We start from the raw sequence: 16,238 nt of genomic DNA on the forward strand, positions 1-16,238 counted from the left end.
GTGAGAGAAGAGGTCTTTCCCTGTGAGCAATGTGTTGATTATTGAGAGGTTAAGGGCAAGAGACCATTACAGGGCTGATAACCTGATGGACTTCATCTCACATAAGTTTAGTATTTCTTTATTTTCATAGGGTGGCTGAATCCAAAGATCATTTATGTTTAAATGTTGGGTCGAAACTGAGCCTAAATTGATTGGGTCAGGGGTTCACTATCGTTCGGCAATGAATTCAACCTGACCCTTTCTAGGGTTAGGGCCAAATCCTAGTAGACTTATGTTAGACCTTTGTGGGTCTCACTATACAATGTTCAGGCTTATGTGGCCTTCCAACACCTAAGTTAATGAGTTATTAAATAGAATGGGCCAAAGGTCATTTACCAATACGAGTAGTTAAGTGATCACATGACAACTTGACTTCAATAAAAATTGGGTATGGGTATAGAGCACCCGATCTTTTAATAAGATAATTCTTATCTAACTAAAGATAAGTCTTGATCCAAATCTAATTTGGATTACATCCTAATAGGATTAGGATAGTGCTCTGCATAAGTGAGTAAAAGGGGGGGGGGGGGACAAATCACGCTATTCTCTCTACCTTCTTGCTCTCTTCTCTTCCCCCTTTGCACCTAAAAAACCCTAGTTCGATCCAAATGTGGTGGGGGATGAAATTCATCACTCATCTGCTATGTTTTTAGGGAAAACATCAACTGGATTAGAGATCGATTTTGTAGAAAGGTATTGTTGAATCGACTTCACTCTTGCAACTGCACCATCTTCAGTTAGATGCCAATATAAGTCTGACATTGGGGATGAACTACAACTATGGGAGTTGCACAGTATGGTCTCCATATTAGGTATAATCAATTTTAATTGTGTTTCAATTATGGTATGGTTCAGTGTAAGATCGATCCAAAAATTTTAGATTTCAAAATATCGAGAAACTGGTTCTCAGGTTGGGTTGATTTTTTTATTTTTTTAATTCAGCCAAAAACTATAACTGGTTTGGGCATGTTTAATTGAGTTTCCAACTCATCCAATAGTGGTATTAGAGAACTGGGTTCAGCTTTGAGATTAAACTTAATCAAATTTGAAATGAGGATCAAATTAGCTTAAACTACTCTAGCCAATTTGAACTAGTTATCATGTAAACTAATAATTCAGATCTTAGTTTGGGCCAATGAAATACATAAATGTTCTTTACATTTTCTTCCATTATTTAGAATAATTTTATAGTAGAATCTTGAGTTCTTGGGCTGGAGTGTAGAGGTGGTCAAATTCTTTAATGGGTGCAAGATTGATGTATACCATGCAATTTTGATATTTACATATGATTTGTAATTTTTTATTTCTCTTAGACAAATAATACTAGGATTTTTTCTGATGTAAGCACTAGAAAATTAAGGTTTTCTTAGATGATTTACATTGGAGAAACAACTAGGAATCGTAGTGCATAAAGACAAACAAGTTTGATGTGCAGAAGAGAAGTTGATGTAGTTTTGCAATTTTGTCTAGATTGGATTCGAACCATCACACTCCTAGGTCTAGTAGTTTTATTGTTTTGAGTTTTTAATTTCTGACCATATCTACTAATTTTATGGTGAATCATGGTTGGAAATATTCAAATCATAAGCTTTGAATTTGGTGCATGTTTTGGACACCGAACCCTATGACCTAGTTTTGGTCAACTCTATATGGGCCAAAGCTAGGGTTCTTTGGGGAATGATAAAAGCCCTATAGTGAAAGAATGGTAGGATCCATCTAATGGACGCCATAAAGGTTGCGGAATGGGTAGGGCGAATTTCAAAAATTTCCTACCTTCTCCCAACTGGGAATCATATTCCCTGAATTTAGAATACAATATTCAATGATCTATTTGAACCCTAATCAAACCAGATCTGTACCAAAAGATAAATGGGAGGATTATACCTGATCCGGAGAAGCAGTATCTCCCAAAGTTGGTGTTCACGCCCAAAGAATGCTCCAAGATCTGTCCCTGCTGAAGATGACACAGCTGTGGATGGAACAGAACCAGCAGGGTGCGTCCTACACACTGGATCCTTCACAAGAATCCCCTGGATGTACTAAACACTGAATTCTTTCAGTCTTTCTTGCAAGACTGATGTCAAGAACTGGTTTCTTGACTTTCTTTTCTGCAAAGATCAAATCTTGCAACAATGCAGATGGTGGCGGCAGGAGGAGATTTCCAGAAACGAAAAAGCTGAACTGTTTTCTTTTCTGGAGAGAATGAGATCTTATCTCAATTCGCAGGAACCTTTCTTGCTTACCAGAACCTCTTGGATCGAAATCTGATTTCCCTCTTCTTGGTTCATTCGAAAATCTCCTCTCTTTTCTTCTTGATTAAGAAATCTCCTGATTAGGAGTTATCCCAATCCAAATCAGTATTTGGATAGGGGATAATCTTAATCCCTTTCCCAGATAGAGTTAGCTTACTCCTGATCTTATCAGGAGGTTACCAGATTCAAATCTGATTTGAATTTGGTCTCTAAGAGTGGATAAGGCTAAGAGCCCAATCCTTTTTGCTAACTTCAATCTCAAATTCGCCCCATTGATGGGTGATCATATCAGCCCACTTCGAAATGGGCTTTTGGCCCATTAAGCATTCAGTGTTTAATTAGTTTCCAATCTGCTGCCCAGTTGGGCTTCTTTGTATGGCGTGGGACCCAAGCATTGATCTACACACCAGCCACATGGGTTCGGCCCAGCCTTTAATACAAGGCCCAGCCAAATTCACTGAAAATCTCAATGAACCCCTTGAGTCCATCGTATGAACCCCATGGGCCCAACACTTACATTAAGTGGTCCCTGGGCCAAGCCATCTTATAAAAACCCAGGGACTGTGGGCAGGTGCAAGATTAGCCCATCAGGTATTATCCTAAATGGTCTTACACTTAACCTCTCAGCCCTTAATGATCAAGCACTGCCCGACAAGAGAGGACCTCTCCCTCGGCTGCAAGGAACAGTGCCGCACTCTCCTCTCACATGGATCCCGGGAATTAAAACCATTTGCAAACATTTTGAAACCGTACATATATATGTAAATATATTAATTTTGCAAAAACAAAATTCCAACGATTGAAATCAACTGCCGGCAGTTTGGTTTCCATCAGAGAGAGTGCATTCCCGATCATTACCCTTTGTCCGACAAAGTGGCTGATTCTGTCACTATGACCACCCACTCAGATGAATTCTCAAACTGCCCCAACATACCCAGGTTTTGATCCCCACTAAGGATCTCACTGATTGGCATATCAAAGGCAGCCTGATCCAGCACCTAGTGAAGTGTCATAATCGAGTCTAGGGGTCAGGTGTAACTTTCCAGTTTTGCCCATCTATCTCCAAGGTCCAGGGCAAGACTGGAAATCTGGTCCGGTTCAAGGATTCAAGTAATCCCATGCTGTATGTGCCTCGGGTCTTACCCTGATGGCTGAGACAGGCCATCCCAACACTTGGTGGCACACCAATATCAGCCTTGGCAGGATAAATCTCCCCAGACTTATCCAACGGCTGTGAACATTTAAAACTAACATGAGTCTCTACAAATGTCCAGTTTTAGGGTTTTACACAGAATTAAACCAAACAACATGAATCAAACATGCACTTTATTTATTTCCACTAAATAACAAAAGTACATCAAAATGATTGAAGCTAAGGGCATACAAAACTGTCTAACATATAGATCATTGTGTAAGTGATAGATTACAGACCTAAGCCAAGGTTTTGATGGGCCATGACATGGACCAATTCTGTCTATGCTTGTAAAACCCAGTTATATTTAGATTAAAGCTAAGTAAGTCCATTCAACTTGTACTACTATATGGGCCAAATATTTTTTTGCAGTTGGGATCATATACCAACGTATATATTATTTGATAAATGAGTCCACTAATGAGTTGATTTAATCTAATGAATCTATTTTTCACAATCTTTAAGTTGATGTTGATCAAGTACATGTGATGATATATGCTATGTGAATGTGATTCACACATGGGCTAGAAGTGTTTGGACCATGTCAAGATTTTATGTGGCTCTCTATGTCCATCATGGCTGAATGCACATCATTTTCATGAATGTTCCACAGATCATTAATTGATCTCCTACATTGTAGGTCCTTCTCTTGTTTCCTCTCCGAAGTGGGGAAGCCCACAAAAACCCTAACCCGTTTGAGCGCATTTAAACCTAACTTTATGAAATCTAGTGGGAGTTGCTTCGGTATGACCTAAACTGACCTAGGTATTATCATAGAATGACATCTATAGATGCATACTATCATTGGCATGAAGATCGTTTGAATAGATGGGCAGAAATGCATCATAAAATTGTGTTATTTGCTTCACAGAGACAATTAGTTGAATTATCTCATATGATGATAGGGGCATCATAAACTAGTGGAAGGGGTCTATCCTAAAATGGAAGACCTTCTCATAGTTCCTTGAGGCTTCCGACATGAAGGGTCAACACTTATCAATTAGAAAGATTTATCCTAAAATGACTATTAACTTTGTCTAATGGAGGCTATAAGGAAAACTCATAACACATGAGTGGATTTGTGATCCTTCACAGAAAATGATAGGGTTATACAGTTGAGACAGTTTGTCCTATGTACCTATGTGATTCCTCGCATTTTTAATGACATGAGCAATGTTTCCATCCTTGAGATTGGGGGGAATTTCAAAGATGAACGAATGGAAATGGAATATAGGTAAAGGAAATCTTTATTAATAACATAAAATAATATAGGTCATGGACTAATTACTCATTCGTACAATTTATCAAAGATGACATATGAACCATTTTCTTACTTGATGACATAAGCTGAAAGGACCCAACTATGTAGACTAGATACACAACCTTAATCTAGTACTCACATCTAAGAAATTAAACAAAATTTCCAACTAGAAAGCACCAGAACCTCCCAATGAAAGAGTTTTTAAGGCAAGAAGGAAGGGTTATTAGGAATGGAAAGAGAAAAACTCTCTTGTTCATTGTTGAATTATTGCCTCACTGGACAATTTTACTCAGAGACAATTTGGTAAGATAACATCTTGCAAAAAAAAATACTAGATAGTCTAAAGGCCATGTATGAGGAGCGAAATTGTTTTGCTCATTAAAAGATCCTAATGTTGTTGATGACTACCAAGATGTCTAAGAACTAGCTAATTCATGACCATGTCATAAAGATGACAGAGTTTATAAGTGAACTTAAGGCTCTTGGCTCCAAATTAGATGATGATATCAAAACTAATTTCATCCTGAATTCCGTACCCATGCCCTTTAATTAGTTTGTTCAAAATTACAACATGAACAAGCTAAAATCTACATTGCAAGAGTTCAACAATATGCTACAATCGATTGAGAAACTAATTAGAAAGGATGAGCCAATTGGCATGCCTATTGAATGAGGCAAATTTGGCAAGAAGAAACGGAAGGGCGAGAAGATGCTTTCAGAAAGGCTAACAGAACAAAGAAGTAGAAGAGAGACAAGTTGATAGATGAGTGTCACTTCTACAAACTGGGCACAAAAAGATGAACTGTCCTCAATATTAGGAATCTCTCAAGAAGAAGAAAGAAGGTAATTTGAAACTCAAGTTATAGATGCAAATATGTTGGTCACTTCTTCCTCCTAATGAATTAACTCTAGCATTTCAACTTCTACATGTAACACTCTGTAAGGGTTCAAGGAAAGCAAAAGGTTGATTGAGTTCGAGATTGTGCTCTACATGGTTAAATCTGCAATAGTCGTAGATGATGTTATAGGAATAGTAGATTTTGTGTTTAGGGAAAGTATCATTAGTCTTAAAGATTGTCTTTATGTTCTACAATTTAAAAGAAATTTTATTTTAGTTTTTAAGATTTGTAAGGATGGTTATTTTATTTTTTTCTTAGTAATAAGGTTATAATTAAATTGAATAACAAGTTTCTTGTCTATGGAGAACTTGAAAATGGTCTCTTTGCACTCCACCCTTCTCTTGAAACAAATGTGACTAATATCTGAAACAAAACCCTATGAAAAGAGCATAAACTGTGAGTCTTAGAACAAATCACAAGATTGATGAAAGATGATCCTCTATATTTTCTCATAGTAGAAAATCTACTAACTTATGAACCTTGCCTTCAAGGTGAGAAGACTAAAAGTCCATTTGCAGGTAAGCCTAAATGAAGTATTGTCACACTTGACTTGAAAGAAATACATTCCATTTTTTGCCAAAGGTCAATTAACACATGGTGTATAAGCTCAACAAATCCATATATGAATTAAGCAAGCTTTAAGAAGCTAAAACATCTGGTTTATTTCAACTATCAAACAATTTAACTTCGAGAAAAATCTAGATGAATCCTGTGTTTATAGAAAGACAATGGGAGACAAGGTTGTATTATTGGTTTTATATGTAGATGACATTCTGCTAATTAGGAATGATGCAACAGTGTTAACAATAGTGAAAGTATGGCTCTCACAACAATTCTCCATGAAGGGTCTTTGAGAAGTTTTTTATATTTTGGGAGTTCGGGCTTACCTATATAAGGTCAAGTATGTCTGTACTTATTTTAGGCTTATTTAAAATGGCTTCTTAGCCATCTTGTCATGAAGACAAGGTTCACATGTTGATAGATTTTCAACTGTGAGAAAATCCAAAGGACCATGTCAATAATGCCATAAGAAAGCTTCACCAATCTTGTGATTCATTTTATGTTCATGTGATAAAGTTAGTAATTTAATAAGAAAGTTGGATTAACAATTTCTTGTGTTCTTTTCATGGGATTTTAGTTTAGAGTTGTCTCGGTTACATTTGTTTCTAGAGAATGATGGAGTACATAAAGTCCATTTTCAAGTTCTCCATAGGCAATGGACTTATTATTCAATTTAATTATAATATTATTATTGGATAAAATGGAATAACCTTCCTTATAAAGTTTAGAATCTGAAATCAAGTTTCTTCTAAGTTGTGGAACATAATGACAATCTTTAAGACTAATGGCACATTCCTTAAAAACTAAATTTATTATTCCTATAGTTGTAATTGCAACTGTTACCGATGTACCCATGTATAGCATGACATCATCCTTAATCAACCTTCTGTTTTTCTTGATCTTCTACAGAGTGTTACATGCATGAGTTGAAGTCCTACAGTCAATACACCAGGAGGTAGAAGTGACCAATACATTGGTCACTATGACTTGAGTTTTGGAATTACATTCTTTCTTCTTTTTAAGGGATTCTAAATACTATGGGCAATTCCTCTTCTAGTGCCCAGTCTACTTGTTAAAGTGACACTCATCTAATAACTTATCTCATTTTTGCTTCTTTGGTTTGCCAGTCTTCTGTTGAGCCTTACTTTTGCCCTTGTATTTTTTCTTAACATTTTTTCCTTCCTCAACAAGCATGGCCATTAACTTATCCTTTCTAATCAGTTCCTCAGCCCGTTGTAACATATTGTTGAGCTTTTAAAAGCTAGCTTTTAGTGTGTACATGTTATAGTTAAGGACAAATTGATTAAAGGGTGTGGGCTAAGAGTTCATGATGACAAATTTTTGTTTCATTATTTAATTTAGAGCCAACAGCCTCCAGTTCATTTATAAACACTATCATCTTTATAACATGGTCATGAACTGATTGGTTCTCAAACATCGTAGTGGTCATCAACAATTGATGACTTTTTGTTGAGCAAAAAAAATTTTATTCCTCATACATTGCCTTAAAATTATTTAGGATTTATTTGCAAGATGTTATCTTACTAAATTGTCTCTGGATAGAATTTTCCAATGAGGCAATGATGTAATAGCGGGAAAGAAAGTTTTTATTTTCCCATTCTTGATATTCCTTCCTTCTTGCTTCAAAATCTCTTTCATTGGGACATTCTAGTGCATTTTGTTTGGAAATTTTGTCCAATTTATCATACATGAGCACTAGATTAAGTGTAAATCCAATCCACATTGTTGGGTTCTTTCATCTTATTGTCATCTAATAGTTTAGAGAATGGCTTGTGCGCCATGTCTGATAAGTTACATAAGTAATTTGCCCTACAACCTTTATTATTTTATGTCTTTAATCATATAATGGACTTTTATCTACATTCCATTTCATTTGTATGTCTTTGAGACTTCCCTCATTCTTAGGGATTGAGACTTCCCTCATTCTTCCATTTTAGTATAGGCCCCTCTCATTAGTTTATGACACCCCTATCATTACATGAAACAACCTAATTGATTGTTTTAGTGAAGCAGATAGTCCAATTTTATGATGCATCTCTACCTATCAATTTAGCCTATTTTCATACTAATGATGGAAGGCATTTAGAGATACCATTCTATGATAATCCCTATCATTAAGCCCTTATATTGTTTATGAGGGAACAATTTTCCTATGTCAGTTTAGGTCATAACAAATTGGCTCCCATTGATTTTCATAAAATCAGGTTTAAATGGATCCAAATAGGGTAAGATTTCCATGAGGTTCCCCTCTTTGTAGAGGAAACAAGAGAAGTGTCCATAATGTGGGAGTTCAATCAATGATCTTTGAGACATCATGGCAATGATGTGAATTCAACCATCATGGACGTAAAGAGCCACAAAAAGTCTTGACATGAGACAAGCACTTATGACCCATGTGCGAATTACATTCACATAACACAAATCATCACATGTACTTGATGAAAATCAACTTAAAATGAGCCAAACTGTAAAAATAGTTCAGCCCATATGGTAGTCCAAGCATAATGTACTTATCTTACTTTAATCTAAACATAACTGTGTTTTTCAAGCATGAACCGAATTGGTCCTTGTAATGACCCATCAATCCCTTGGCCTATGTTTGTAATTAATCACTTAATTAGTGATCTAAGGGGCTGTTATCAGTTTCCAATGAATCCTAGGTTCGGTCCATAGAGTGGACAAAAACTAGGTGGCATTGGTCTAGGGTTTGGTGCCCAAAACATGCACCAAAATCAAAGTCTATGATTTGAATATTTTCATCCATGATTCATAATCAAAATAGTAGAAAGAAACATCAATAATAAATTCAAAATAAAACTAATATGGTTACGAATGTGGTGGTCCAAATCTAGTTTGGACTAAACTACAAAATTTGCATCGGCCTCTCCTTTACACATCAAACTTGCAACTCTCCATCACTACATTCTCTAGTTGTTTCTCCAATATAAATTAGATAAGAAACCCTAATTAACTAGTACTTACTATTCAAAGTGTTAGAAATCAGATTGGACATGGTTGGACTAGGTCTAATGGTTGGTTGGGTTTTTAAAATTTTTCTAACCCTTCCCAGGAACTAATTTCTTGATGATTTTGAAATCTAAAATTCCGAGATCGATCTTGCATTGAATTGGAGTAAATTTGAAACTCAAATTAAAAGTGATTGTACCTAATACAGAGGTTGTAGTGTGTAGCTCCTAGAGTGGTTGTTCACGCCCAATATTAGACCTAAAATCGGCTTTCAACCGAAGATGGCACAATTGTGTGTGCGAAGCTAATTCAACAAAACCAATTCCTCACTTGCTTGGGTCAATGTGGCTGTGTGAACCTAGTATCCTTTGATTTTTTTTCCAAAAACACAATAGAGAACTAGTGAGAATCAACCCCTAACATAGCTGGTTCAATCTAAGGTTTGTGGGAAGCAAGGGAGAAGAGAAGGGGGCAAGAGGATGGAGAGAATTGAGTAAATTGTTTCTCCCCTTTTAGTCCCTTATATAGAGCATTCTCCTAATTCTATTAGGAGCTGATCTAAATTAGATTTGGATCAGGACTTTATAACTAATTGGATAAGCCTTATCTCTTTAAGACGATGGGTACTCCATGCCTAGCTTCATAAGGGTTTATTAAAAGTCCCCAAAGAACTCTAGGTTTAACCCACGTATGTTGGACCAAAACTAGGTCAACTCGGCCTAAGATTTGGTGTCCAAAACATGCATCAATTCAAAAATTATAATCTAAAAAATTCTTTAGCATGATTTATAGTGGAAACAATCGTTAATGAGTCAACAAAATAAAATAACTAGGGCTGAGAGTGTGATGGTTCGAATCTAATTTGGATAATCTGCCAAAAATCCATTGATCTGCTTTTTCCATATCGAACTTGTATGCCATCATCCTCTGCGATCTCGAACTTGTTTTCTAGTGTAAATCAAAATAGGATTCAAAAAAGAATTAGATCAATAAAGAATTCAAGAAAGACCATATATAAATATTGAATTTGCATGGTGTGTAATAATCTTGTACTAATAAAGAATTCAATCTCCATCACACTTTCAGCCCAACAATTTAAGAATTCACCAAAGAATTATTCCAAATAATATCAGAAAAATATAAAGACTAAATTTCACATCATTTGTCCCAAATTGAGAACCGATTTTTCAATTTATATACTAACTAGATCAAATCGACTTGACTAGTTCATGCCAATTTGATATTTGTTTCAAATCTGATTTAGTTTAGTCGAAGAACTGAACCTAGTGTTCTGATACCACTGCTGAAAGGGTTATAAATTAGATTAGACATGGCCAAAGAAAATGTAGTGGCTAGCCAAGTTTTTAAAATTATTTTTAACCCAACCCGGGAACCAATTTCCTAGTAATTTGAAATTTGAAATTTCAGGATCGAATTTGCACTAAACCAAACTAGATTTGAAACCCAAATTAATTTTTGATCATTCCTAATATGGAATCCACAAAAACAACTAGCCCAATATTAGACCTGAACTAGCCTCCAACTTAAGATGGTATTGTTGCAATGCGGAGCTGATTCATCAATACCCCTTTTCTACAAAACCAATCTACAAACCGTCTTATATATCTTGTGGCAATTGAAGCCTAAGTTTGACTTAGGTTTTTTCCCAAAACACAATAGAAAGTTGAAGGATTTTCATCCCCACCACAACTGGTTTGAATTAGGGTTTCTTGGAAGCAAGGGAGAAGAGGAGAGAGAGCAAGAGGATGGAGAGAATAAAGTAAATTGTTCCTCCCCTCTTTCCGTATATACAAAGCACTCTCCTAATCCTATTAGGAGTTGATCTAAATCAGATTCAGATCAAGACTTTTTATCTAATTAGATTGGCCTTATCTTCTTAAGAGAATTGGTGCTCCCATACCTATCTTCTTAAGAGCACTCTCCTAATTAGATAAGCCTTATCTCCTAATCCTGACATCTTAAGTTGTCATGTGATCACTTAACTAATCACATTACTAATGGGCCATAGGCTCATTTTCTTTAATGACTTGCTAATTTAGGCATTGCATGGCCATATAGGCCTGATCATTGTATGGTTGGGGACCCACAATGGTCTCACATAATTTCACAAGGGTTCAACCTCACCTCTAAAAGAGGTTAAGCTGAATTCACTACCCAAGGGTAGTAAACCCTTGAGTCAATCAACTTGGGCTCTGTTTAGGCCCAACATTTAAACATAAATGATCATTGGATACAACCACCCTATGAAGACCCAATGATGATGGACTTATGTAAGATGGAGTCCATCAAGTAATCAACTTTGTAATGGTCTCTTATACTTAACTTCTTGGCCCATAATCATCAAAACACTACTTACAAGGACTGACCTCTTCATTGACTGCAAAATGTAGTGTCACACTCTCTGCTTGGATGGATCATGAGATTAAAAACTTTTGCATACCTTTTTCATAAATAGTAATATAACATATAAATACATTTTATGAATCGGATATCGAATACAGTTGAAATCCATTGTTGGCAGTTTAGGTTTCCACTAGAAATGGTGTAAACTCTGATATTCACTTTGTTTCACAAAGGGGATGATCCTATCACTATGATCACCCACTCAAGTAATTTCGAAAACTATCCCAACATGCCCAGTTATTTGACCCATGATAAATCTCACTGGTTGGCATATCAAAGATAGTTCATTCCAAAACCTAGTGTTGTATCAAAATCTAGATTGGTGTTAAGTGCAACTTTCTAGTTTTTCCCATCAATGTCCAAGGTTCAAGGTATAACTAGAAATTAGCTTGGGTTCAGTGTTTCTCCAAAAAATCCATTACATGTACTTGGGGTCTAACCCTAACAGTTGAGACAAAGTACTCCACCAATTCGGCAGTACACTAGTGTTAGCCTCGTTAGGGTAAACTCTCTAAGTCTATCCAATAGATGAGAACATTCTAAACTAACACGAGTCTCATAAGTGTCTAGTTTAAAGAATAATTCATAAAAACATAGTAAATATAATCATGAAACAGTAATGTACTTATATTATTCATGAATGTTTGTTCACATCAGTTTAATTAGAGCTAAGGGCATACACTTTCTAACAATTTTCAAAGCTCAAGTTGTAGAGACCAATGTTTTGGTTAGTTATACCCTCCTAGTGTATTCATTTTGAGGTTTTTATTCATGCACGTAATAATTTATGGGTTTATGGAAAAAAGAAGGTTGAGTGTTAATAAGGCCATGCTCTACATGGATACATCTACAACAATTATAGTTGTTGCTATAGGAATAGTAGACTTAGTTTTTAGGGAATGTATTATTAGCATTAAAGATTGTCTTTTTGCTCCATATCTTAGGATAAATTTGATTTCAATTTTTATGTTACGTAAGGATGATTATTCCATTTTATTTATTAATATGATTATAATTAAGTTGAATAACAAGTTCCTTACCTATGGAGAACTTGAGAATACTCTTTATGTATTCCACCATTCTCTAGAAACAAATGTGACTAAGACAACTTCTGAACACATTTCTATGAAAAGAACATGAGAAATCATTAATTCCACTTTCCTATGGCATTCCCAACTTGGCGATATAAACATAAATCATATCACAAGATTGGTAAAAGTTGGTCATTTGGATGTTTTCACAGATCTACCATCTTATGAACCTTGCCTATATGCTTAAATGATCAAAAGTCTGAATCATTTGAAAAGTTCAAAGAGTTCATACATGAAATTGAAAAATAGTTAGGAAAACAAATCAAAGCACCTTGATCAGATCAAGGTGATAAATATCTCTTTAACGAATTAATGGACTACTTAAAGGAAAATGAGATTATATCATAACTATTCCATCATTCTATAACACAACTAAATGGTGTGTTAGAGAAAAGAAACCGGACTACATTACATATGATCTAATCACTCCTCGTCCACTTAAAGTTACCATATCTTTTTCAGGACACTCATTAAAGACTTCGATCTACATGTTGGGATGAATTTTAATCAAGTTGGTTCCCAAAACTCCATATAAGCTTTGGACTAACAAGAAATAAGTGTTAGACACTTTAGAGTATGGGGTTGTACAACACATGTAATAAAGATAAGTGTAGATAAATTAGAATCCAAAACCAATCATTTTCTATTCATAGGCTACCCTAAGGACTTTATTGGGTATTTGTTAGTCAAAATGCCTACTTCTTAGAAGATGATTACATCTTAAGTAATCATCATCAAGAAATTATGCTTGATAAGGAGAGTAGTGGGAGATATCCCACAAGTTCCAAATACCAACACCGAACATAGAAGATCTATTTGGGTGTTCAGACCTCCTATTCGTTTAGGTTATGATAAAAAAAGTTATTTGGTGGAACCATAGACAGTGAGGAAAACCCCCTAACTTATATAGAAGCTATGTTAGACATAGACTTCTTGAAATTGGTAAATGTCATGAATGCTGAGATAGACTCAATGAATGCCGATAGATTTTGAACTCTTGTAGACCAGCCTTTTGGGGTAAAAGCAACCAGTTGAAATTGGATCTTTAAGAGGAATAAGGGTCCTTATGAAAAAGTTGAGATCTACAATGATTGACTAGTGGAAAAAGGTTACACTTAGAATGAATAAATTATGAAGAGTCCTTCTTGCCCATGGCCATCCTAAAGTCTATTAGGATACTGTTGGCAATAGTTGCACACTATGATTATGAAATCTGGCAAATGGATGTTAAGACTATAATCTTGAATGTAGATCTTACTAAAGATATGTTTATGCAAGAGCTAGAAGGCTTTGTTTCTAAAAGTGATGACTACATAGTGTTTAGGAGTGGCCACAAGCCGAGCATTTCATGAGCTATTCGATCTCGAATTATGAAAATCTTGGCTTGGCTTGGTTTAAATTGAGATTCGAGCCAAGGTCGAGCCCAATGTACAAGCTCATTTTCTAATCAAGAAAAGCTTGAGCCTAATAAAGCTCAACCCGTGAGGATCACGAGCCTAATCGAGCTTTTACATATAAATGCACACACACACACACACACACATATATATATATATGTATATGTAAGAAATAATAAATATTAAAATATTACACATATAGAAAATAATATATATATATAAAATAAAAATGTTATATTTATAAAAGATTTATGTTTTTATATATAATAATAATTAATTATTATAATTCTTAATTTTTTATTTTTATAAAAGATTTTGCTCAGAGTCGAGCTCGAGCTTACGAGATATTGACTCGAGCCGAACTCGAGCTTGAGCTCATACTTTCTTGGTGAGCAGAGCTCCAATAGCTAGCTATTCAGCTCAACTCGGCTTGAATCCATCCTTAATGGTGTATAAGCTCAATAGATCCTTATATGGATTAAAGATAGCTTTAAGAAGTTAGAATATCTGATTTGACTTAAATGTTAAACAATTTAACTTCAAGTAGAGTCTAGATGAACTTGTGTTTACAAAAAGATAGTAGGAGACAAGATTGCATTCTTGGTACTATATGTAGATGACATTCTGCTCACTAGGAATGATGTAGGATTGTTATCAAAGTGAAGGTATGGTTCTTACAACAATTCTCCATGGAAGATCTTGGAGAAGCTTCATTCATGTTAGGATTTTGACTCTATAGAGATAAATCAAAGTGATTTATTGGATTGTCTTAGTCTACTTACGTTGACTAGATAGTCAAGAGATTCAACATGTAGGATTCCAAGAAAGGATTCGTTCCTTTCAGACATGAAGTCATTCTCATCAAATGAATGTCACCTAAGACCCTTGAGTCGATAAAAGACATGAGAAAGGTTCCCTATGCCTCTACCATAAGGAGTATCATGTATTCCATGTTGTGTACTCGACTTGACATTACTCAGGCTGTTAGTGTTGTAAGAAAATATCAATCCAACGTAGGACAAAAACATTGGTCAACTATGAAGAACATACTATAATACCTAGGAAGAACTAAAGACTATTGTCTCATCTTCAATGGTATTTCACTTTAAGTGATCAGTTGTATAGATGTTAATTTCCAGTTAGATCAAAATGAAAGGAAGTCTATATATGCATACATTTTTATGTTGGGATCCTGTGCTATTAGTTGGAGAAGTAGTAAATAAGGGTCTACAGTAGCCTCTACAACTGAAGCCAAGTACATTGCTACAAGTGAGACTGCCAAAGAAGCACTTTGGATGAAGAACTTTGTCTAAGAATTAGGAATTGTACTTTTTATCATGTTACTCATTTCACTATTGTGTGACAACATTGGAACCATTGCTCAAGCCAAGAGCCAAGAGCTCATTCGAAGTTAAGCACTTCGAGAGAAAATATCATATCTTATAGGAGATTATTGGTAGAGGGGCATCTAGATTTAGAAAGTAGCATCAATGACTAATATGGCAGACGCATTGACTAAGCCCCTAACACAGCAAGTGTTTGAGGACATGTGGACAATATGGGACTTAGGCTTGTGCCTGGTTGGACTTAAGTGCAGGCATAAATTGTTAGATTGGTATAAGGTCAGGCCAGGTTCAGGATACCTAAAGGCTAGGGCTGAGCCTAGCCCAAAAACTTAAAAAGCCCAAACTTTTAGGCTTAGGCCTAGCTAAGGGTGGCAACGTGCCGAGCTTTTCACGAGCTGCTTGAGCTCGAGCCCAATTAAGTGGCTCGATTATTAAACGAGCCAAGCCGAGTCGAGCTCGAGCTTATGAACTCTTGACTCGAGCCAAGCTCGAGCTCAAGGTTCTAGCTCGAATCCACCCCTAGGCCTAGCCTAAGGAATAAAAATCCAAGCGTAGCCTGTGTAAAATTGTGGGCTGGGTCGGTCCAGGCTTCGATTGGGCTGGTCCAAACCCTTACCCTTTTCTGAATAGTTTTAAGCTAATATCTGCACTCCTTAGTGAGCAGTGCAATGAGTTCAGAACAACCCGGGTTAGGCTTTGTATGGAAGGTTGTTTGCATTGAAGTTGAAATTGAAAGGAGAGAAGGCGAGAGAAGGAAAGGGAATTACAAAAGCCAAAATAATTCCCCG

General features: G+C 35.8%; 1 protein-coding gene across 1 annotated transcript in view; it reads left to right on the forward strand.

The window, feature by feature from the left end:
• The window catches only part of LOC104598319 (putative disease resistance protein At4g19050), a 42,681-nt gene extending 35,263 nt beyond the window's left edge, over positions 1–7,418 (forward strand). Inside the window, exon 4 of the transcript XR_016078801.1 lies at positions 7,114–7,418. The gene's annotated coding sequence lies outside the window, so the exon portion shown is untranslated. The remainder of the gene's footprint in view (positions 1–7,113) is intronic.
• Positions 7,419–16,238: the final 8,820 nt, after the last annotated feature.

Source organism: Nelumbo nucifera, chromosome 7 (assembly GCF_055504915.1).
Source record: "Nelumbo nucifera cultivar China Antique chromosome 7, China Antique-T2T, whole genome shotgun sequence".
NCBI classification, from domain to species: Eukaryota; Viridiplantae; Streptophyta; class Magnoliopsida; order Proteales; family Nelumbonaceae; genus Nelumbo; species Nelumbo nucifera.